At 43.7% G+C, this 24,864-nt stretch overlaps 1 long non-coding RNA gene across 2 annotated transcripts; it reads left to right on the top strand.

Annotated features, from left to right (window-relative positions):
* Positions 1-5,009: 5,009 nt before the first annotated feature.
* On the top strand, positions 5,010-23,461 carry LOC121144322. 2 transcript variants are annotated; one of them, XR_005881656.1, is made up of 3 exons: positions 5,010-5,364; positions 13,462-13,557; positions 19,918-23,461. It is a non-coding gene; the product is annotated as an uncharacterized LOC121144322 (long non-coding RNA). The 2 variants fall into 2 exon arrangements; XR_005881657.1 differs by having other exon boundaries at positions 5,011-5,364; positions 13,462-13,538.
* The last annotated feature ends 1,403 nt before the right edge of the window (positions 23,462-24,864 follow it).

Below are 24,864 nucleotides of genomic sequence, written 5' to 3'. Positions count from 1 at the left end.
TCGGAGAAGGAATAGGTCTAGGTGATATGAAGGTGACTGTTGATTTCCAGTTTGACAGGACGTAGAGTCACCTAAGAGACAAACCTCAGGACATGCCTTTGAGGGCTTATGTAGATTACATTAATGAAGGTGGTAAGACCTTATGTAGATTACATTAATGAAGGCAGCACCATCGCAAGGACTAGCCTATCTATCAGTCTGAATAAAAAGAAGAAGGTAAGTTGAGCACTAGCATTCTCCATTCTCTGCTTTTCAACTGCGGATGCAATGTGACCAGCCACTTCTCACTCTTGCTGTTATTAGGATTTCCCCTCATGAGGGACTCTACCCTCAAACTGTGAGACAAAGTAAACCCACCCTTCCTTACGTTACTCTTGTCATGTATTTTGTCAAATGAATGAAGGAAGTTACTAATCTCGGTGATGGGAGGAATTTGGACGCTGAAGAGCACCCAGAGCAAGATCACCCTGGCAGTGTGGTGGGGCATTTGCCTGAAAGTCTTGTCTGTGAGCTGAAATGTTCCGTAAGCATAGATCCAGATTAAGACCACATAGGGGCAGATGTGGCAGGGTCAGCCTGGCAGTGTGGCTGAACCTGTGAGTGGAGCTTCTCTCCTTGAGCTGAGAGACCGAGAGCTCAGACTTTGAAGATCATGGTGCATGCTCTGTGTGCAAACTCCCTCCCTGCTAGCTCAAGTAACAGAAATCGACTATCGGAGCACCAGGCAGCAAGAACAGTGTGGTTTGGGCCTATCACTCTAGTAATTAATTCCCTCACCAAGACAAGACTTTCGTAGCCAGCCCATGTAACACTAAGCAGTGGAAAGCAACAGGCACACAGAGAACACTCCACGGAGGGAGGCAAGGTGGCCTTTTGCTAAGATCTTCATTGGAGAATGGTTCTTGAATGCTCAAAATTTGCTTTCACACTCCAAGTTCCATGGGCACTTCAAACTATATATAGCATTACCAGTTAAAGATGGTCAACTCACCTCTTAAATCATGAACAGGTGTTTTTGATGCTTGCAAAGAAGATAATAAGTCCATTTCCACAAGAGCAGGTCAGCTGTAGTATGACTGAAGTCTCCTTCATGCGCAAAGGACATTTGTGAATAATCTAACTCACATGTATTTTATAAACTTGAGATTGTTTCAAAATGTTTATTTAAAAATTGTGTGTGAGATAGAGGGGGAGAGAGAGGGAGGGAGGGAGACAAGAAGGGAAGGAGAGAGAGAGAGAGAGAGAGAGAGAGAGAGAGAGAGAGAGAGAGAGAGAGAGAGAGAGCTGCTTATGTGGTCTTCAGAGGCCAGATGAGGTATTGGATTCCTGGAGCTGGAGCTGCAGGTGATTGTGGACATTCCGATGTCAGTGCTGGGAACTGAACTCAGGTCCTCTGGAAGAGCAGAAAACACTCTTAATTTCTGAACTCTCTCTCCAGCCCCTACTGAGTTGTTTCTTAAAAGAGAAATTTGAAGTCAGCAGGAGAACGGATACCACACAGCACGAAGTGCAACTAATGTCACTCCTTATGATTCCTATTCTGGGGCCATCAGGTCAGCATTGACTTTTCTTTATGATGCTAAAATATCTATGCCAATTCTGCTGATGAAAGTGTTTCATCTTAGGGAAGTTACAAATATAGTCCATTATAGTATTCTGATGATTTCAGCTCACTTCCACGGTAAATGTGAGGTGTCACCTGCCTGTCCCCTCTCAGTGGTAGGTGATCAGATGCCTATTGGGTCAGCAGACAACACAGCACAGGTTCAAAGTGTGCCACCCTGAGAATGTCTTTTGCTTGCAGAGTCTGTATGTAGGAGTCACTACCAGGGACTGAGCATAAGGTCTCCTAAAGCAAGCCCTGACCTTGTCAGTCATATTTCTTTCTTTCTTTCCTTCATTTTCTTTCTTGGTTTTTTTTTTGTGTGTGTAACCCTGGCTGTCCCAGAACACTCTCTGTAAACCAGGCTTGTCTTGAACTCATGGAGATCTGCCTGGCTCTACCTCCTGGATGCTATATTAAAGGCGTGCACCACTACCTCCTGGCTGTCAGTCATATTTCTGGTACGGAAGTGAGCCTGCATAAAATCTACACATTCTGTCTCACAGTGTGGCTAAGTCTTTCCCAGAAAGAAGATGCATGGCAGTGGCAAAGGAGAAAAGAAGCCATGGCGTGGGGTCTAGTGATAAACCAACACTCTACTGCGACCTAGAGTGCCCGAGCCTTTCATGAAGGCAGAGTATCCTTCTATCTTGCTCAAATTGCCTTCAGCAGCACTGCCTGGGACAGTCAGCACTGTGCACACACAAAACGGGTCTCTGGAAGCTGCACCGCGTCCTGGGAGTTACCGCACAGCTGAGGTTCACACACAGGTCAAAGCAAGTTGTGCAGAGCATGACTCCCACAGCTCATACCATGTGGTGAAGTAATTGGGCCCAAAGGTGCGCAAGCAGAGCTAAGTTTTGCTGGTTTACAGGGCTTGAAACATACTCATGAAAGAAAGTGTGCTGGAAGGTGGCCATGTTAGAAGGGAGTAGGGTGCTCACCTTGCTCTTGCCATGGTGACTTATCTGGGGGATTGAGGAAGGGACGCATCTCTTCAGGTCAGAAGTGCGTAATTTACACAATCTTTAAAAAGTTGTCCTCTCTTTTCTGTTCTCCAAACAAAATTCCCTCCTTCAGAGTTTTCTTGGAAGGCTTCTAGCCTACCGCTTAGGAGTGACTTCCTGCCAAGCTCTACCTTGCTACTCCTGGGGTCGAGGTGGGTGGATGAGGTAAACAGCTACCTCCCAATCCACAGTGAGGGGTGGAAGGAAGTCTTGTGGGCTTCGGAGTCGGTGCTCTTCGGAGTTGGAGCTCTTCGGAGTCGGTGCTCTTCGGAGTTGGAGCTCTTCGGAGTAGGCCCTCTTCGGAGTTGGAGCTCTTCGGAGTCGGCCCTCTTTGGAGTTGGCGCTCTAGTCTTATTTCTGCTTTTCCTCTGCTTTTTACATTCTCCCTCCAGACCACGAAGTGCTATGAACAACAATGATTTTCACATGTGTTTTAGAATAAGCTTCCTGGGGTAAGTCAGTGAATGGCACCATCATCCTGACCACACAGTAGGACTCTATTAACTCCACCCATTGGGCAGTTCTAGAACCTTCCTTGAGAACAGAAATTAAATGATTTTAATTCTAAAAGGCTTCACAATTGCTTACTTTAAATAAATAGCTATTAGGTGAAACTCCTTCTGAGCCTGGGAAGTGTTAAACTCTGGAAAGAAAGAAATGAATTAATAACATAAGGGGTTGGGTTTCAGCAAAGATTAGATGCCTGGATGCTGGGAAAGTCCAGATGCTTTGGAAGTCTGCTGTGTTGATGTTTGGGAACTCTGCTTTCTGGACACGTGGGAGGTCTGGTGTCCTATACTGGGGAAGTGTGCTTTTAGATACTCAAGGATTCTGCCATCTAGCTGCTCTGAAAGTGGGTCTGCCTCCAGGTGCTTGGAAAGCCTGCCTTTTGATGATCTGTAAGTCTGCATCTAGATGCTGTGCTTTGTGAGATTCTGGGTCTGTAGGAGTCTGTAGCAGCTTTACAGATGTGGACCTCTGATAAAGACATAGTCATTCTTGCCTCTGGAGTGTTGCGCTCATCGAGGGCAGAGTGAACACCTACCCTAAGTGCCAGCCTGCATGTTGATTTGCTCATTTATTGTTACATTTTTATTAGATCACATCAAGAGTCCATCTTTCCCTGTGATGTTTCCATTTTGAACTGCTTGGCTCCTCTACTTGTATCTCTTCTTCACTGAGCTCAGTGCAGACTTGCTACTTGTTTACTTTATATCTGCACGGTTTTTGAAAATTGCTTTCTCACAAAGGCAATGTGGATGTTTTCTACCTCACAGAGCAGAAAACACATAGAACAAAGAAAACTGGAGAGGGCAGGAGCAGATATTCCTCACAACTTACCCCTGAGGAAGATTCTGGCAACATATCAGGGTTCAATTATATTTTAACGAGTATCTCAGCATAGTATCCTGGGGGTAAAATTGGACTTACTCCACACACTCTGGCTGGTGACACCTGTACTTTCTATTTTTGGCAGTGTGATAGGTGATGAACCTTTTGCCTTCCCCGCCAGCAGATCCTGTCCTCTTGAACTTCCATTTGCCTCAGGAAGCAGCTGGACTCATCACTCATTCCGAATCACTGTGATAATATACTGAGACCCACAAGTGTGTGGTCACCCAGTCACAGAGGGATCTGCACCTCAGCAGTGTAGCAGACACTGATGGGGTCTTGGAACAGATACAGTACCAAAGAGAGTACTCAGTGGGTTGTGGTGGGGCCTCATTCTCTCCTATGTTTTTTCAGGAATTGTTGGCTGAGTCCCCTTGGATCATGGTATGGTTCTCTTGCTTCTGTCAGAGTGAATCGTAACGAATGCATACATTTGTGTTATACATGTGATAGGTGTGCATATGCATAACGCAGGGATTTTAGTGTGCACCTTCTGGATTTTTTTTATCATGTTAGGTTGGACTTCTTGGTCCTGGAGGAAGGATCATGTGGTAGAGAAGACTGCTCACCCCCTGGCAGGAAAACGGCATCCCCAGTTACTGGCATCCTCCATCTGGGTGCCACACCCTACAGTTTCTCCCACCATCCCATAGTCCATTAAACTGAATCTATCAATGGTTAACCCAGAACTCTCCTGAGCTGATCCCATCCTCAAAACTGCACTTCTGATTATTGCTTCATTGGGAATCAAATCTTCAACATATGTGTCCAGGGTTGTTTATGAATCTCCATTACAGCACCAAGCATTCTTTGAGTTTCAAATATAGACCAGTGTTACAGTGTCTTTGGACTTAGCAGCTCGAATTTCTCTATTCTCTTTTATTTTTGGTTGTGAGTCTACTAGCCTTTAATGGCTGAGCCATCTCTCCAGCTCGACTTTCTCTATTTTCTTCAACTTTTAAAAATATCACATAATTTCTCTTTTTCAACCTCCAACTTTTCTTTGTGGCACTGGGACTACCACAAACCGCATGCTCAGAGAAGCCAGTGATCACTGCTCTCTGCAGCGCTGTATAAACCAAACACACAGTCTGAAAACAGTAGGCGCATGACTAAAGCCTTGTTCATTTCAATCCACTGGCTGATTGACACATTCAGTAACAATATTAAGAGACTCCTGTTCCCAGTGGTTTAGTTCTTCCGTTCATTTCACACTGCCTGGTAGTCTCTGGGAAGATGCCTCGCTGGAGAAAAATAGTCATGTCATGAAAACAACTGGATTTCTGGAATTAGCTTGGGATCTCTGTAGAGGAAAGTCTCAGAGCCAAAAGAGAGTGTTCACATCTTATACTGATCCTCACGGTGAGACGAAACAGCCAGATTTTGTGTTTGTACGTGTTTGTGTGTGTGTGTGTGTGTGTTTATGTGTATATGTTTGTGTGCATTTGTTTGCAAATGTGCGTGGAGACCAACGGACAGTTTTGAGTTTCATTCCTAATGAGCCATCCTCCATTTACCCTGCTTCTTCCTTCCTTCCTTCCTTCCTTCCTTCCTTCCTTCCTTCCTTCCTTCCATCTGTCTGTCCGTCCTCCCTCCCTCCCTCCCTGCCATCCCCGTCTTTCAACAGAGTCTCTCATTGGCTAGGAATTCGCTGGCACTAGGGGTCCACTTGCCTCTGCCTTCTCAGCACTGGGATTCCAAGTGCATGCTACTACACTGGTCTCTCAGGGGGGTTCTTGGGTTTGAACTCAAGTCCTCACGCTTGAAAAGTAAGCCAGTTCTCTTAGCCCAGTAGCCATGTTTGAAAGAGGAAACAAGTCCAGTTTGCACCTGGGTACCTCTTCTAGTATTCACTTCTGCTTTCAAAATTATTCCAAGGGCTTCTTATTAATGATCACAAGATAGATCTTGAGCATATGATTAGTGAAATCTTAAACCTTTGCTGGTTTTACTCTTTAGACATTTGCGGATTATGTAGAGAACACGTCAGTGCAGTGTCACGGGAGATGTGGGTGTCTCTTGCATCACTGAACCCAGTGTCTGGAATGTTATGTGGCTTCCCAGTCACTACTCAAATCCCAGCTCAAAGATGACAGTTCTCTTTCCCCCCACACTACACAGCACGCAAGGTCACTGGCGCTTGGTCTCCTTTAGTCACGGATGTCCGGAGAGAAGAAGGATGGGTGCTTTGGCCTGGTTTGAAGACCACGTGCTCATCTTGTCTCTCAGCACTTCCCTAGACTAAGAGGCCGTGATCTCTCTCTCTCACACTTACACACACTCTCTCTTCTTGTTTTAAATTCCCCAGCTAGTGTAAAACTTAATGAAAGCCCTGCTGTACACAAGACCGTTTGGAAAACAGGGATCTGAGCAGGCTGTGAATCATCACTCACAGCAGGGCCCGGTAATGTGACCGTGGGCGGAGAGCGGGGCCCCTCTCTTTTTTACTGGGATTTATTGCAGGCAGGTCATTATTTACAGGGTTCCATCCACATCCTCTAAAGAGCCGATAAGCCGGCTGCTGAATATGCATTTTGCTCTGTGGTGAACACAGATGTTCCTAGCTAATATCCATTTCATTTAATTTCTTTTCTCCCCACTTTCTTTTTTTTATTTTTTGAATTCTGTCTTGCAGTTTCTGCAGCAGCTGGGTAACTATTTGCCTGCCTCCAACTTGGGAATCACTCCTCATATTTATTATCATTGGTGCTATCGGTGCTGCTCTGCTTAGGGGTCTGTCAGCATTTCCAATAAAAGCTACTGTTTCCATGAGTTCAAAACCAGGCTGGTGTGATGCCCTGTGTATGTCAATGCTGGGCATATGTGAAGGGACTCTGATTAGCTCAAGCTTGGAAAACATGGCTCTGGCAGGCTTTGCCCTTCTCCCCATTCCCTCTGCCTCACAAAATAAAAATAAAAATGATTAGATTACATTCCTAAAGCTGGTCACCAAAGTCTATTCCCTTAGTTGGTCACTTCCTCCTCCTGGGGCTGAGTACCAAGATCCAGCTTTCAAAGTGCTGAAGTCCAGCAATCAAAAGCCCCCTTTAACTCACCTAATTAACATACCCAGTTAAAATTAAAAACCTCATCCTAATATGTGGTGTTTCCCTTTGCACCCTTATAAACTGCCATTTGCCTTTGGATCATGTCTGTCCCTCTGTCTACCCAGAGGCACTCCTTTGTCCTCCCTTTAGGACACACACCCCTTTCCCTTCTCCTTCCCCTCACCCTCTACTGTTTTGTCTCTTATTCCCCTGCCCTCTGTTCCTCTGGGACAAATAAATCTCCTTTGTGCTGAGAACCATGTCTTGGGGGTCATGAGCCAATACGGTTCCTTTCAATATGAGATCTCAGCTTGGGATCAAATCACTTTGACAAAGTTCAGAAATAAAGTTGCCTAGGATGGTATTTTGGTTGCGTAGATTAGCAAGTTGAAAACACTGGGGGGTAGGGGAGGGAATTTAAGTACAAATGATCTTTTTCATTTCCATAAAGGAAATATTGCTCTTTCCAATTATGCATTTTTAAATTATTGACCTTTGAGATTTCTTAATGTTTGGTTGAGAAAAGCAGAATTAACAGTAGCTTGGTGAATCGTCTTGATATGTGAGTGTGTGTGACTGTATATGTGTGAGCATGTGCACACGGATGCTAGAGGACAACCTCAGGTGTCATGTCACAGACACCATCACCTATGTCATTGTCTTCTTCTTCCTCTTCTCCTACTTCCTCTCTCCCCTTTCTCTTTCTTTCTATAGAAACAGGTTCTCTCATTGACCTGAAACTTACCAAGTAGGCAAGGCTATCTGGCCACCGAGCCCCAGGAATCTGTCTCTATCCAGCTCCTCAAGGATGTGATCACAGATACCACCACGCCTGGCTCCTTTTAAAACATGGGTTTGAGGGATAGAACTCAGGTCCTTCTGCTTGCAAGGAAAGCACTTTGCTGAGTGAGCCATCATTCCAGCCTGAGCTACCCATTTTAGAATCAAATTTAACATAACACAAACCTGGGGTGACAATCACACCCCTTCATGGTCTCCATCTTCCTTGAACGACATGGTATAAGGGTAACTGCTTCCCATCTCCACGTGGGGCTCAGGGCTGTGTCTTCAGTGTGGTAGAGCTGACCTCTGGAGATCTGATTGAAACTCTTCCTTATTTCCTGTCTCAATCAGATCTGCTAGCACCTTCTTATACAATTATACGCCACCCATGGGGTACTAGGGTTTCATGTATGTAGTAGTGTTTTCATAACTAGGTTATAATATCCTTTTTGTCAGGACTATAGAGTAAATAAAAGAGCAAGCAAACTCTTCTCAAACACTTGGTATATGCTAGGCAAGAGTCTGCTGTTTTGTGGGGTGTCACAAACACCTTGTGTGCTGAGATCTCTGCTAACTTCTGTAGGCTTCACTTTCTCTGGAATAAAGAACAGGCATGCCCTGCCAATGCACTGGATTATTTTTTTCAGTTCATTGCAGGAAATGAAGTCATACATACAGCATGCCTAAGGCCAGGAGCAGGCTACATGTCCTGTGTGAAGTTCTTGTTTCTGATTTCTGGGGACAGTTCTCTGAACCTTGAAGTTCTGTTCACACTCAGAAGAGGGCATTGGGAAAAGGCTGTAGCCAAGTCATTGGCAGAGAGAAAAAGTTATCCCTGAGGGAAGCTGAGAGCGAGGGACTTCAGAAAACTGCTCCAATCACTCCAGGTGAAGTCACTCAGGAAAACTGCAGCTCTCACATGGATTCTGTACTTAGTACCAGTTCACTTCCTGTCCAAAAAGAACGTCGACATAGTCAGTTTTGACATGAACTAAGGCCATTTTTCTGTGAATTAGGTCATCTTACTCGAGTGCAGATATTATTAATGGAGTACCAGGAGATTAGTGGGGAGAGTTCTTTGTGAATACTTAGGCAAGTAGGATGAGTACATTGTGCAAACTGAGGCTTTCAAATCATGTGGAGCTTAAGATCACCTCAGCATGCATTTTCATAACAAAGGGAAATAGCTCCTTTAGCCTGATTAAAAGCGGTTAAGTTTGCATTTTGAAAACATCTAATTTATAACTTTTGCTGGTATTCATTAACCTTGAAAGTGCCTTTTGGATTGAATTATATTTATGGAAGGTCCTCCAATGTCTGTTCCCGTGATAATCAGGGTTTTAAAACCTCTCCACCCACTCCCCACCCCCAAGCAATGAACTTAACATTCCACCCTAAGTGTCTGGAATGGTCTTTTGAGTAGGAAGTATCTTGTCTACAAGGTCTCGTTTCAGTGGGTTTCTGGTTTTGAACTTCTCTCTTGGTGCCTGCGGTGGTGTTTTGAGCAGGAACTGTATTGTCTATGAGATGGTTCTCAAGTCCACCTCACCCTGCTGCATTGCTCATTCTCCATCTCTCTGGAGTAACCTCAGCAACAAATGGAAAAAAAACCAAAACACTTTGATGCCCAAGACAAAGCTAATATAATGTGAAGGTGGGGGCCGGGGACTCACTGACTAAAGACTGAGCCTTTGTCCTGCATCAGACAGCACATGCCGGGACATTTACCAGAATGAGAAGAACAAGCTCCCTTTGGTGGGAAAATGTTTATTTCAGAGCCAAACTATGAGAATCTCCATCTTCCCTTTTCCCCATCACTGTCTTGCAATTCCTGAAGTTCTCTCTCTTATCTGTCCTCTTCTTTTTCCCTCCTCTGTCTTCCCTGGCCTTGCTATCCAATGAGTTATAAAGAGAAAAGACTACACACCCAAGAATATCTGCACAGCACAAACTGGTCTTGAATGGCTTGTAGACATAGATGAGATTGTTCTGAAGTGTAAATTGAAAGGCAAAGTATTGAGAATAGCCAAAATGAGGTTAATTAACAAGAATGCATCACTCGGCACAATTTCCATACATGCCATGCAGCTGGCTTATGATGAAGATGATGATTTAAAACAATTCAGTGGAGAAGGGTTTCAACAGAGATCACTGTTGCAAGTGGCTATCAGTCAACAGGAGAACCGGCAGAGCGCCCTCCACAGGCCAAAACCAACTCACTTACACAGAAAGCAAGAGATTATAAAACATTCACACACCCAGTTCCTAACCTCCAGGATAAGAATCTGATGAAGCATTCTTAGTGGAGACAAGGAAAGCAAACTTGGAACAGGAGAAAACAATCTTACTTCATTGACATCCAAGATGTCTTCTCTGGGGAAGATCCCATGAAGGGTCAAAGGCAAGCTTGGGGAAATATTCATGTTCACATCTAGAATATCCCCCAGAATTCAACACAGAATACCAAATAATAGAGATTAGGAAGTGAGTGGGAGACAGGCACTGTTGGTAACTAGGAAAAGCATCTGACGGCGTCAGAGCACATGGGAGGATCGCCAGCATGAACTCCAATGGGAGAATGAAAGGTCAGACCTGAGTGAGGAGTTGCTAAACACTTCCTAAACAGCTGAGGTGGGACAGGCGTCAGTACAGATGCTGCAAGGGCCAGATGCACCAGCTTCCTGCAGTGTTGCTGTGGAAATGCAAGGCCTGCTCTACAGGAGCTTGACAGCTTCTTAAAAACACTAACCTCAGAATTGACATATGCCCTGGCAGCATTCACACTTCTGAGTACTTGTACCAAAGGAATGCAAACTCACACCATACACACACACTCTCTCTCTCTCTCTCTCTCTCTCTCTCTCTCTCTCTCTCTCTCTCTCTCTCTCTCTCTCTCTCTCTCTCTCTCTCTCTCACACACATACAGATACATACAGAGACCCACCTAGACACACACACCATCAGACCAATTTCAAAAGAGCATACCATTTTTACAGCATTCTTGAAATTAAAGATAGAGACAGACAAATTGTTCAATGGATTATCAGGGGCTATGTCTAATGAGGGCTGGGTCAAATGTGATTGGGAACAGTAATCATTGTATCTCAGCTACTAACAGTGGTAGTTAAAGTAACTTCCACATATAACAAACGCTAGGCACACTTTAATCAGTGTTAATTTCCTGATTTTAATATTGTGCAGCTCCTAGGATATTTCTCTTTAGGTTTTGCAACTTCTTGTGAATCCATAGTTATTTCAAATTAAAATTTTATATTTGAAAATTAATAAAAGACAATATTTAACATAAGAGCACTTTCATGAAAAGAAGAAACACAAAAACCCTCATTAAAATAAGACAAATTTATTTGTTTAGTACAAGTGTTCTTTTAATTTATGCTGAAAGTTCTAGCCAGCGAAGAGGAAGGGAAAATTCTTGGACATATACCCAATAATTTTTGATGTCTCTATAGTGTTGTGTACAATCTCAAAAGAATCTTTAAATTTTCTTAACATTAAAAAGTTAAATGGCTCATAAATTTTTATGAAGTCAAAGGTTAAATGTAAAATAATTTTTTCTATCATGATAAAAATAATAACTTGAAACATTTTTTGGCAATAGTTTGTAGCAGTAGTCAAAAAGAATAGCTCTCTTCTTAAAACTTAAAAGAAAACAGCGAATGTGACTCTAGCAGTACTAAGAAATTTTAATGCATAAAAATGTGTTGGTGAAATGGTTCAGTAATGTGTGCCACACCTAAATGTGGATGTGAATTTAGATATCCACCTAGAAGCTGTGCGTGGCACACATCTGTAATCTCAGTACTGAGGGACAGATGGGCAGGCAGGAGCTTCCTTAGAGTTCATTGACCAACTGGTCTAACCAAGTCAACAAGTTCCAGTGTCACACGAGTTCTAATTGGACTTAATAATCAAAACCCAAGCTGGGTGGTGGTGGTGCACGCCTTTAATCCCAGCACTCAGGAGGTCGAGGCAGGCAGATCTCTGTGAGTTCTAGACCAGCCTGGTCTACAGAGTGAGTTCCAGGACAGTCAGGGCTGTTACACAGAAAAGCCCTGTCTTGAAATACCAAAATAATGATGATGATAATAATAACAACAATAATAATAATAGTAATAGTAATAATAATAGTGATAGCAAAAACCCACAGCCAGATGCTAGGGTAAATGCTGAAAGATCAGAGAGACAAAGGAGCAAGTCACAGCCAACTCCTACCTTACCAACTTCTCAGCTGAAAGGGCTGAGGTGCTGTCTCCGCTACTCCTTCTCTCTTCCTGTCTGTCTGTATAGACGTCAGTGATTAATTAGTAGCTAGCCCCGCCTCTGATCCCCAGACGAGCTTTAATTGTTGGAGCATAAACAAAATATCACCACACTCCAAGTTCCATTAGAGACATGTCTCATAAAAGGAGGTGGTATGCAATTGAAATAGATATTTGATGTGACCCTTGACCTCCACATGTGTGTACACACATGCACACACTCAGGTGCACCTGAACACATGTGATTTTTTACACACACCCTATATATCATGCTTAATACAAAGTAAAATGTATATTATATTTCTAGATACGAAGTCATCATGGCAAGCTGAGAAACTCCCCCCAATAAAAGATCCTCAAATAATTATAAAAATTAAGCCTTGAATCGAAATGTCAATAGCTTCATTGAAAATGATTTATATTCCATAATATCCTCTCATTTCAAGTGTACGCTTCAATGATGTTTTAGCTTATTTACAAAGCCGTGCAATTGTCATGAGAACCTAGCTTTGGAATATTTCATCAAAGCAAAATAAAAAAACACCACTTCCATTTTTGCTCACAGTCACCAAGCCATCACCTAGCAACCATCATCTACTTCCTGTTCCAATAGATCTCCTTAGGGTGAACATTTCTTATGAATGGAATAATACAGCATGCGGCCTTTCCAATAGTTCCAAGACTCAAAGACTATGGGGACTTTTAAAGTTGGGCGAAGCACATCTGTGATATGGTCATGAACCTATGGGTTCCAGGAGGGTGAGTAAGGTGGCTTGGATGAGAAATGTCCCGCCTAGGCTAATGAGTGTGAGCACTTGGTCCTTAGCTGGTATCAGTGTTGGGGAGGTTACTGGGCTTCTAAGAGGTGGAGCCTTGCTGGAGAATGTACATCCCTGGGAGTGGCCTTCAGAGTCTTGCCCCACTTCCTCTGACTCTCTCTGCTTCTTGTTTGCGATTGAAGACAGCATCGGTCTCCCAGATTCCTGCTCTGGCTGCCTGATGCTAGGCCTGCCATGCCACAGTGGACACTAGGCTCAGACCTATAAGCCAAAACAAACCCTGTCATCCCTAAGTCACTTTTGTCATGGCATTTAATCACTCCAAGAGGAAAGTAACTAATACTTGTCTCAAATGATAGGTCTGTGCTTTCCATAGTAAGAAAATGAAAAAGTGCTGCACTGTCATACCCTTCTTATGGAAGTGACTTAAAAAACACGCATAAATTGTGATGGGAAATGACTGATCAGATGTTAAAAGACTATTATAATTGCATACTGTGTAGACTATATAATTATATACATATTATAAATTGCAAAAACCAAATATCTAAAATGTTTTTACTTACACAGGAATATCTGAACAGATTTGTTACCGAGAAAAAGATCCTGGGGCCCTTGAGATTTTTGAATCCAGTGGAGGAAGCACCGTGAGTCACTGTGGAAAGAGTGGGTTGCTTGACTCATTTTTACTTGGTATTCTGAGAGAGACATTAAAGGCAAGATAACCCTCACAAGCTACAATTAATTTAAAAAATTTGATGTGCTAAGAGTAAAATTAGAGATTCCTTTGTTGTTTGTATATAAAATTATCTCTAACTAGTAAGGTTATGCCAAACAGTAAATGAAATAGAGAAAATAAAACTGAATTGAATAATAGATTTAATGCTATAAGAATTATAGTAATGCTTAAATCATCAACCAATGTCACATATAATATTTTAAGCAACTTTAAAACTACAAAAATGCAGATTTCAGGACAATGAGATATTCATTTACCTTGATGCAAAACCCCTCAAAATCCATAAAGAATTTTAATGCCCTGCTTTTAAAGACAGTGGCATACGATTTGTAGGAGAAACTAAAGTTCAGCACAAAGACAGTCAACTCCTTTTGTGCCAAATTAAATTTAAAAATGGTATTTGAGGGGCTAGAGAAATGGTTCCATCAGTAGAGTGCAGGCTCCACACACAAGAGGATCTGATTGCAGACCTCTAGCTTCCCAACTAGTGCTACAGTGTGGTCCACATTCCCAGCACTGCGGTGGGGGAGGGCCCTGACACAGGTGGATTCCTGGAGACCATTGTCCAGCCTAGCAGAATGCAGAAGCTTTGGGTTCCCTAAGAGATCTTGGCTCAAAGTTAAAGGGTAGAAAGCAAACAAAAACAAAAAGACATCCAACATTGATCTCTGGTTTCCCCATGCTCGCTGGCTCTCTGTCTCCTTCTCTGTCTCTGTCTCTGTCTCTGTCTCTGTCTCTCTCTCACATGCACACACACACGGACACACACATTTTTCTCCTGTAGGAGGGATGTTTCCGGTCTACAGGGATGGTACTCTATTCTGTGAGGATGAAACGACATGCTGTGGAGGGAGGCAGGAAATGACATTGCCTGTGGGAGCAGGGAGGGCATATTTGCCACAAGGGAATTTGGCTTTAAGAGAGTCCATTCCTCTTAACTCGGTATTTCCACACCTAGAAATGTATCTGAGAGAAGTGACCAGACATTTGCTCAAAGGTGTATATATGGGGTAGTCATCATCTCATGACTTAGGACAGAAGACTAGAAACCGTCTGAATGTCTGAAGATAGAGACATGGAAAAATAAATTATGGCAGTCATTAAAACTATTTTGTAGCTGCTGGAAATCACGTTTTCAAAGAAGCCTGACGCTGTCTCAAAGGTGGGAGGGCACAGCACTGAAGCAGAGGCAGGCATACTACACAGCAGCGAGCGTAGAACTACACAGCAGCTAGCGTAGACCATCCAACTCCCCAGTCAAATGGCGCAGGTCTACCTCCAGTGTTCTTGTGGGCCAGTTTCAATAAACACAGGGGTAAGGGTTCAAGATATTTCTGGGAGGAGGAACTGTGAATAGTGTTCAGTGTTTTATTTTTTTATATTTTTCTGTATTTTCAAAATGTTATACAAGAAAACATTTTCTGTTTTATATATCACTATATATTTAAAAAGAAAAGCAAATGAGGGGATATTGCAGGGGTTGGGGGGAGGGCACGGGAGGAGGAGAGGGAAAGGGAGAGGGACCTGGAATTGACATGTGAAGCAACCTTGTTTCTAATTTAAATTTAAATAAAAAAATAAGAACTACCCTGAAAAAAATAAAAATAAAAGCAAAGGTTGCAGAATGGAGTGATCCATGTGTCAATCTTTAAATATATTCATGTATTATATATATATATATATGTGTGTGTGTGTGTGAATATTCATATATGTCTACATATACATACACATGTATGGATACACACACATATGTTTGCCTCTGAAACCTTTTAAAATTATATAAGTGAGCAAAATACTCGGAGGCATTGTGTGTATATGTGCGCCTGTGTGTGCACATGTGTTCATGTGCATTTGAGAGAATATGCATGCATGCATATGTGAGTGCACACATGTGCCTCTGCGTCCATTCATGCATGAGCCAAAGTGTGCATGTGCATATGTGCTCATGTGTGTTTGAGTGTGTGCATGCACGTGTGTGAGTGCTTGTGATTAAGTTCTGTGGCTGGGCCGTCTTGTGGTCTGTCCTCCACTTTTCGTTTCCTTACCTGTATTCACGCTTTCTCCCGAAGTACAAGGCCTCTGGCTGTGCTGTGCTCTGGGTCTCTCTTTGTGAGCAAACTTCTCTTGCACCCGTAGACATCTCTCCTTTCCCTTCGTGATTGGTCAGTGGGTAAGGTGAGACCTGATTGCCCCCTGGCCTTGGTTCCGACAGGGAAATGTTTGTGTCCTGTGTAGATCTTCACTAGCTGCAGTGACTTGTGCTCCCTTCAATTAGAGTACAGCCTGTTCGTAATGGGAATGAGGCCTGCCCTCCCACCCCCCAGGTCAGCCATATTTAATAAGTCCAAAGCACACAGTTTAACCAGGATCCTCTAACATGTAAATCATGCTCACACCAATAATTGATGAGGAGGAGAAGGGGGGCCATAGGAGGGTGAGCACTAGGCCTTTGTGTGACACAGACCTGGGTTGCATGATCAGGTCCCAGGCTGGAGGCCTCAGAACACTTCTGAGGAAAGACAGGTGCCTTAGTGACTCCCATTGTGACTCTCAGGAGGTTTGGGAAAAGGTGTCAGGAATCCCTGCTCATCGCCATGGGTGACCATCCCGGCAGCTGGAGGCAACACTGGTTATTCATGCTGCTGTCTGTCTTTGCTTTCCTAACACGTCAATTTTGCTTCAGGCAGGAGTGTAAGTCCCTTCAAAGAGCACCTACCAGTTATGAAGCAGTCACTAATCTTTAGACCCAGCAGAGGTAGAAAAGAGGTAGCAGCCAAGGAGGGGCCAAAGGAGGACTGGAGAAGCTTCCTGAAAGGAATGGAAGGAGTATTTGCCTGTGACCTGGGAGGAGATTGATCCTAGGAAGGCAGCTGACAGCATCCCGTGTCAGCTTCTCTGCCCGAGAGCCATGCCACATGGTGCATGCTGGGAGTCTGGGAGCTGTGGGTGGCTGGGCTCCCCTGTAGCTGCAGGAAGAGCAGAAAACACATTTTGAAAAATCAGTTTTAATAAAGCCCCAGCGCTGACCCCAGAAACGTAAGTATTTATATTATTGACTTCTGTATGGGGTGATTTGTTAGGATGGAAAAAAAAGAGTCTTTTTGCTCTTGTCTTGAGACCTGGGGAAAAAAATAACTAAAATTAGAGAAACTGGAGACATAAATGCAGTGAGTATTATAAAGCAAAATACCTCTGGGGTGTTCATCTGCCATGGCAGTCATTTCAGATCTCATCTGTTATATGAATGGGGTAGCTCTTCCCTTTCTGATGGTATCATTACGTAGACGCTACAGATTCAATTCCATTTACAAGTCAATGGTGTGAGATTTTACGATGGTTCTTTTTTAGTGGGTTGATTCTGTATGATCCTTCTCAGGAAGGGAAAAAGAAAATTAAAAAGGAGGCTGAAATGATCCCTCTTCAAACCCTTTCCATGGATGACTGCCATTTGTTTTTGCAGATCTTGGCCTTTACACATTGGGTGCCAGATGGGGCAGGTCTTCCTCTTGGACAGACCATGGTACACAGGTTCAAAGGTCTGGGGCTGGCAACAAATGTTTAGGATGCAAAAGCAGCCATGAGTACCTATACCACACCTGCTCAGGACTGGCACCCTCAAAATTCCTCTGTGAATCAGAGAGGAGCTGGAGGCTCCACCCCTGCCATAGGAGCTATGACTTAGGACAGAGTGAGAAGAAAACCTTCAGGGAAAGATGGAGACTAACCAACTCCTTAATTTCAGGATTCTGGGCAAAAGAATCATGAGACAACATAAGGTATATCTTTGGAAAGAACACAACATGCAGTAGGGATTTTGAAGGCTAGTAGGGCTTTCTTTCAGTTTTGAAGGCTAGTAGGGCTTTCTTTCAGTGGAGAGCGGCTCGTGTGAGTAAACAAAGAGACCCTCAGGGCACTTGAAGAGATTACTTTGGGAATACACTGAGTAAGACACCCATAGCCTGCAGTGAGCATGGTGGGACACCTACCGAGCATTTGGCTGGAGACAGAGATTCTGTAAGAACAAGCTTCAAGAACTTCCCTCAACTTGCAAAGTACACCGATGTTGGAATTCTGAGCTCCGAGTGTTGAGAGAATTCAGAGGAGTACAGGTGGGCATCCTTAATCGTCAAACTGCATACGGTAAATGCTCCAAAGTGAGCAGTGGCAAAGTGCAAGGGTCAGTGTCCATGTCTGGCTGCATGTGGCCAGGTGCAGTCCAAAGGCAGAGGTGGTTAAGGTGTTGTACCAGGATGCCTTCAGACCACCGGTGCCAGATGGACATGAGGGAAGCACAGAGAAATTCCATGGTTTGGACTCTGGTTCAACCTTCAAAAATACACCTCAAATCCAAAATATGTCTGCTTCTAAGTAACTTGGACAAGAGACACTCAGTCTGTAATGTAAATGATTCTACTTTAAGAGTAGATTACATGATTAGGAAAGGTGGCTGCTGAGGTTTTCAGGGGTGCAGGGGGGTGAATGGGGAGATCAGGTAGACAATGGATGTCAATGAATAGGGATGATAGCAACAAAGAAAGGAAGTGCTGGAAAGGGGCAAGCCCCAGACTGATTAGCCCAAAAGGATGAATACCTAGAGTCATAGAAGATGGCTTCACGGTGTTAGCATGCACAGTTCAATTTGAAGTTCCAATAATGGACAATTATGTTATGTTTTCACTTCTATTAGTTAACAACACTGGCCCCAAATTTATTTCTTGAAACATTTGGATGAATTTATGATGAAAAGAAAATGAAATCAAATGATTTTATTCATAGTTTCATACTTGTAGAGAAATATTAATTTCCACAAAACTAGAATTAAAAACAATTTACTCTTTACAGAATTTGGAGTTTTAGTAAGGTATTTGTGTTTCTCCTCATAAAAATTACAATATTGTTACAACATTTTGCCAGAAGGCTATTTTGGGTGTAGGAAGGCGGTACCTTCTAGAGTTCCCATGACTAACAAGCTCACAGTCAGTGGGCAACATTTCCCTCAGGCTCTCTAAGCCCTTTGACTCTCTCACTTATCTTTGCATGGATCTCTTGTGTGTAGACAGTGGAAATTGTGCTAAAGGACTGTCAAAGTTCCCCTCATGGATCTGGTGGGTTTTAGGGGAGAGGGTGAGGGAGGACAGAAGACAGACTGATAGGCTTTTTAACTAAATGCAGAAAAATGGACACATGAATCAGACAAGAAGACATGAAGCTATTTTTTCTAGTTTCAACCGTCTCATAGTTTTTAATTTCCATCCTGTGTGGTGGAAAGATAAATACAAATGCAATTGGTAGGGTGTAAGTGTAAAATCCTAAGCGCCTAGCTGTACGTTCACTGAGATGCATAGAGTTTAGGAGTAGACAAGCATTCGGGCAACTTCCTGGTACAGAGCTCAAGAAGCCAGCAAGGCTTTGCTAAATAAATTGAACAGTGTCTCTGAAACTTCCTGCCCCAAGAGCCTCAGCTGTGACCTGACTTACGAGTTGAGTCTCAGTAACTATTTTACAGACAAGTCCAACCTTAAGTTATGCTGAGGCTTCCAGAACTGTTTTGGCTCACATGTGTTCAATCTGCATCCCACAGGGTGAATACATCTGTATATGGCCAAGGAAAGCTATGGTTGTGGTTTAACACAAAACTGTAAACCTACATAAAACATGGGAGTGTTTTGTTTGTGTGTTTGCTTGTTTCTGGTAACTCAAATGACCTTTGTAGATGACAGCATCATATCTTCATATCGAAAGTTTCGGCATCTGTGTAACATGTGTAAGCTCTCAGACATGGCCATTCCTTATGTCCACCCTGGGAAACTGATGGATGAGATGTGAGTGGTTTCCTGTGTGTTTGGCAGCAGTGAGTGGTTGGTTAGCATCATAGATATGACTGCAAACACAGAGCTTTGTTATACCAAGCCTGTCTGTTCCAGGAGAGTGATGGATGAAAACTCTGGAACTCTTCCACATCCTGCTTCATGCAAACGTACGTCTGTGACCTGACCTCATAGACTACCTGGCTGATAACTGTCCTTGACCAGGGACTTGAACTCTAAAGGCCTAGATAGTGATTGACAAAAGGGAAACAATTTGTACAAGGACAGGACACAGCCCTCTATTTCCCACATATCAAATACAGAAATGACATCAATGGTATGTGACTGACCCTGTCTCCATCTCCTTCCCCATAAACACAATCTTGTTTTTGCAGCATTCGGCTTCTATTATTTTCAATAGAGATAAATGCTTGCCCAGGTTCTGCTCTCAGTTCTGATGTTTGTATTTCTATTGTGTAGGTTACCTCATCTGCTGGGCTTCTACTTGTGATGCTGTGAAAGAAGATGGAGATAGCAGCACAGACTTCACAGGGTTGTTAGGATGAAATAAACAAGCACATGGGATGTTCAGAAGAATGTTCGACTTACGATAACTGCTCAGTGACTGTTAGCCTTATCCCAGAAAATGCTGAGACAGACCAGGAGGACCAGTGAAGCACTGTTAATTCCTGGATGTCTTTAGCAAGCAAGGTTGAGAGGTAGTCATATCTCCACAAGATCGGGTCTTTCAACATTCTATTTGGGATGATAAAAGGACTCTCTCAAGGACTACCACCTCCCTCAGGGACTGTTTGTCATTAACAGTTGCTGGGGGAGGGGGACTCATATTCTTTAGTGGTGTAGCACTGGCAAGTTGCCCATGCTCTGGTACAAAATATGCTCCTAATGCTCACACTCACTCACACTAGGAAGGACGTTAACAGGGAAGAAGGTAGTCACCATGAATTAGGAGAATGCAAGGTAATGGGGGGTGAATGTGATAACAATACAGTGTGTACATGTATGAAATTGTAAAGGAAGAGCAGGAGGGGGGGGCTGTCTCCTTGTTGACAAGGGAATGTCACACTTGGTGGCAGGAGGAAGAAACTTCTGACAGGCGATAGACAAGTGTTTTGCAGAGCCAGCAGTGAGCAACAGTCAACACACCTGCTGTGCTATACATAACCCAGTTTCTTGGTCTGCTCTACTCTAAGCTCTTCCATCTGGCCAAACACTTCAGTCAGAGTCAGGTGCCTCCTATAAGCAGGTCCAGGGTGGGCTGGTTCCACATGGAATGAGCTAGACTGGATATCAAGATGGGCAAGCCCTCCAATTCAGCCATACATGACTTGGGCAGAGAAGGATTCAATCTGAGGCCCAGACCATCACGCACCTGTAAGTTTCGGTCCCCTCAGGCATCACATCTTCCCTGATCCCCCCTCAATGGTATGATCATGCCCTTAGGGATGGCTGGGTTGCTCTCACTGCAGCCTGTGTGTGGCCCTGGGAGCCCACAAGTGGAGAGCTTGGAATCCTCATTCTAGTAGGAGAAGCAAGCTTGCAAACTGTGACTTGAGGGTCTTAACTCTATTCATCCAAGTCAAGAAAAGCAGGATGCTGGCTGGCCCAGCTTTCAAGGCTCACCCCTTTCAAGACTCTCAGCATGGAGTTGGCCTGACTTAAGCTGTGCAGCTGGCTTGTGACTTGTTCTTAGCTGTGTCTGTCCAGGTAAAGGGCACTTTCTGCTAGCCAGTCCTGGAGTTATAGCCTGAGAAATCACACTGTAGATCCTAGGGGACCTGGGACTCAAGAAGAAGAAGAAGGATCATGAGCATGGCAAAAACAGACAAACAAACAACAAAACCCCACATAAACTTTAGTTGAGTCCCAGCGGAATGCCATCTGCAGGCCGGAGTTAGTTGCCCAGTCTCCCTCCACCTTGACTTCTTATACATGACTTGGAGGCAACACCTACCCACTTGTGCTGACTGACTGGGGTAGGCAGCTTCACTCCAGCCCTAGCACCAGGGAAGGTGGCAAAGGCTGTGTTCTTTCTCTTTGGGCAGGCCCTTTGCTGAACCACTTGGCTTCATGGCACTTGGGGGGCCTCTTGCTTCCTTCTTGAATGGTGGCTTCACCTCACAGTGACATGGACACTGACTTCTGACCTCCTTTCTTGTCTAGGACTGTGAAAGAAAAGGAACAGAAATGTGGAACTCCAAGGAAAGGTCATAGTTCCAGGCCACCCTGAGAAGTCCCAGCTCTGCTCTATTGCGGTGGCCAGTTATTCTTGTACTCTTGTCTCAGAGTCATGGCCTGAGGAGTAGAGACCGTAGTACTCGTTTCTTCTATAATTATTTGATGTGATTGCATGGATGTTAGACACAAAAGTATTGGTCTTAAAATATCCAGGAAGAAAGATGCTGATGGGTTAGGGAGCTATCTCAATGGATAGGTTGCTTACCTAGCATGCACAAGATAGCCAACACTGTATAAAACCAGCTTGGCAACACACACTTGTGTAAAGGTGAAGTCAGGAGGATCAGAGTTCAAAGCCAGCCTTATGTACTTTGTTCCTTGTCTTTAAAAAGAAAAAGGAAAAAAGAAGAAAAAAAGAGGGATGGTGACAGAACATGGGCCATTTCTCTGAACCACCAGGCCCCCAACTATTGAATCTGAATCTAACCTAAAAGATGGATAAGAATAAAAAAACATAAGAGAAGAGCAGGTCCTTCTGACTGCTAGAGCTCTACTCCATACTCAGAAAAGTCTGAGCTGGAAGCTTCATCATCCGCAGCTTGAATCTAGGACCATCTGTACATCTACAGTGTTTGTGAGGGAGCATCAGCTGGAGGCCCCTCTAGAGCCAGACAGTTACACTTGTGTATTCACAGAAAGTCTCTAGTTCCCTGAGCAGTGGGAGGAGACTCTCAACTTAGCAGGGCAAACATCTTCTGGAGATGTTATTTGGGGCTTGATCTGCAGACTCTTTTGTTCCAGGAGTTAGCTTGCTGAGTAAGAACAGGCAGAGTCCTCTGTGTTCCCAGCACATGGACTCTCACACCCAGAATCTCTGCTCCAGTATATGTTCCTCGTGTTGGGATCCTAGGGTTGGGCTGAGATGGGTGAAACAGCATTTTCCTTTGTGGGTTCTTTGTTGGACCATGACATTAATAATACCTATAGTGTCTTAAATGTGTCAGGAATTTCTACAGCTTCTTTCCTTGCTTCTGGGTCTAACCTCCCTTGCTACAGAGCTTCTGAGAGGATGTCAGTCTCATTCCAACAGCTGGAGAAGCCGCCTGCCACCTAAAGCTTACTTCCTGTGAAAATCACCCCTGCAGCCCTTGGAATGTCATCCTCAGGAACTTCCTTCAAAGTTGTGAAGATGACAGTCAGCAAACCTGGGCTCTTTTCCTTCTCAGACCTTTGATGGGGTTGAAGACTAGATAGTCTCAGCTACCATCCTCTCATATCCTAGTTGAGACATTTTAGGGACATGACTTAGACTCCTCAGGAAAGGACAACTGTTGGAATAATCTCTGTTGTTAGCCAATTACCTATAGCTTGGTCATTTAGTGTGTATTTCTTCCTTATAGATATTCTTGTTGGTTGTAGTTGTAATTTTTTGTGTTTTTTAAGCTTTTTATCTCCTGGAAAATACATGATATTTGTTCTTATTGTATATAGTTTCGTATTAGGTTTAGAACCCTCTTATTTAGACAAAAAGGGGAATTGTTGCAGGAATATTTTCAGCCAGTAGTCTTTGAGGTACCAGCCCCTTTGCAGCAGGGCTCAGAGGCTATGTGTGGAATGGAAGCAAGTGCTTGCTCTCTTGGGTGGATCAGGAAACAGCTTCTGCCCCTTAAGGTGCAGACGACCACGGAAGTGACTTTACCTTCTTTGTGTGAGTGATTCCCTAATAAACACCTGGCTTCTCTTTATTCTGGGTTCTTGTGGACTACCTTGATACATCCTCTCTCTCTCTCTCTCTCTCTCTCTCTCTCTCCCTCCCTCCCTCCCTCCCTCCCTCCCTCTCTCTCTCTCTCTCTCTCTCTCTCTCTCTCTCTCTCTCTGTCTGTCTCTCTCTCTCCTTCCTGACTCTGGGTGCAATGTGACGAGTTGCATGCTCATCATGTTGCCAAGACTTCCCTGTGAAGATAGACTGTACCCTTGAACAGTGAGCTATGATGAAGATGAACCCTTCCCTCTTTAAGATGTCTTTGCTAGTTACTTGTCACAGCAATGAGATAAGTAACTAATAGAGGTTCCAATAAGAAGCCAGAGTCTTAGCATTCAGGGTTGGACTATTTGCGATCTCTTACCCCATTTCCTAGAGTCCAGACCTATAGGCTAAGAGGATCCTGCCATTCTCTAAGTCTCTATCTTCACCTGGTCTTCTATAATTCTCCAGAAACAAAAATCAAGGCAGTTCACCTGTTATATTGCCACTGTCCTTCAACAAACCAAACCTGGGGGGACAGGAGAATTAGTTGATGACTTCTGAGGCTGTTCTCCCTCCCTCAAGACACACCAGGAGATGCAGGCTTTGCTGCACGACTATCTGGGTAGGAAAATGTGTTTGACATGTCAGCATTTGTGCCATATGACTTGCATCTGAAGCTGCTCAGGTCCCATGTCAGGCTTTGATATCTCTGTGCTTAATTTTCTACACTTGATAACTACCTGGTTGAGTAAAGTGTGACAAAATTCAACAGAATCAAATGAGTAAAGAAGCATATCATTAATCAGTCTACCGCAGACTGACTTGCTGCAGATTTTTCTGTCTAACTGGATTCTGACTTAAATGATTTGTTGTAACGCTTTCCCTTTTCTCTCCTACCACTGTTTCTGTGAGATATAAAGCAAAACGATGAAAAGTGAAGAATGTGGCCGCTTCTCTAGCTCCTCCTCCAGCTGTGTATTTAGAGACATCCAGGGAAGCTGAAGTTTTCATCTTCCTTCCAAATGGTTGCTACCACAAATGGTCTGCATAGTGCTGTCCTGTGTGTGATTTTCATTTGGTGCACAGCCCCAGATGAAACATTTCCGGCATTCCTAGGCTTTCAAAGCATAAATAAAGCCATTAATAGCTTTATAAATAATATAACTTAATTGCTTTTAATATCGTATGCATTTTTAACGAGCAGCTGCATCTATCCTTGAAAGAGTCAGGATTGGTCAGTTGCAGTTTCTTCTGAATTGCCGTGTGCACTGAAAATTTCAGGAACTATAAGGGGATATGCAGAGACAAATCCAGATGGTATAGATAGGCAGACAATAGATACAGATATGACCTTTCACAGCATGGTTCTCCCAGGCTTTCTGGAATAGTTACTTTTCTCACTGCTGATTGAAAACAAGTTTATGAAGGAAGGGTGTATTTTGGCTCATAGTTTGAAGGTTTGGTCCATGGTGTCAGGAGAA

Source organism: Mesocricetus auratus, unplaced genomic scaffold (assembly GCF_017639785.1).
Source record: "Mesocricetus auratus isolate SY011 unplaced genomic scaffold, BCM_Maur_2.0 Super-Scaffold_100015, whole genome shotgun sequence".
NCBI classification, from domain to species: domain Eukaryota; kingdom Metazoa; phylum Chordata; class Mammalia; order Rodentia; family Cricetidae; genus Mesocricetus; species Mesocricetus auratus.
This window is presented reverse-complemented; position numbering and strand designations above follow the sequence as displayed.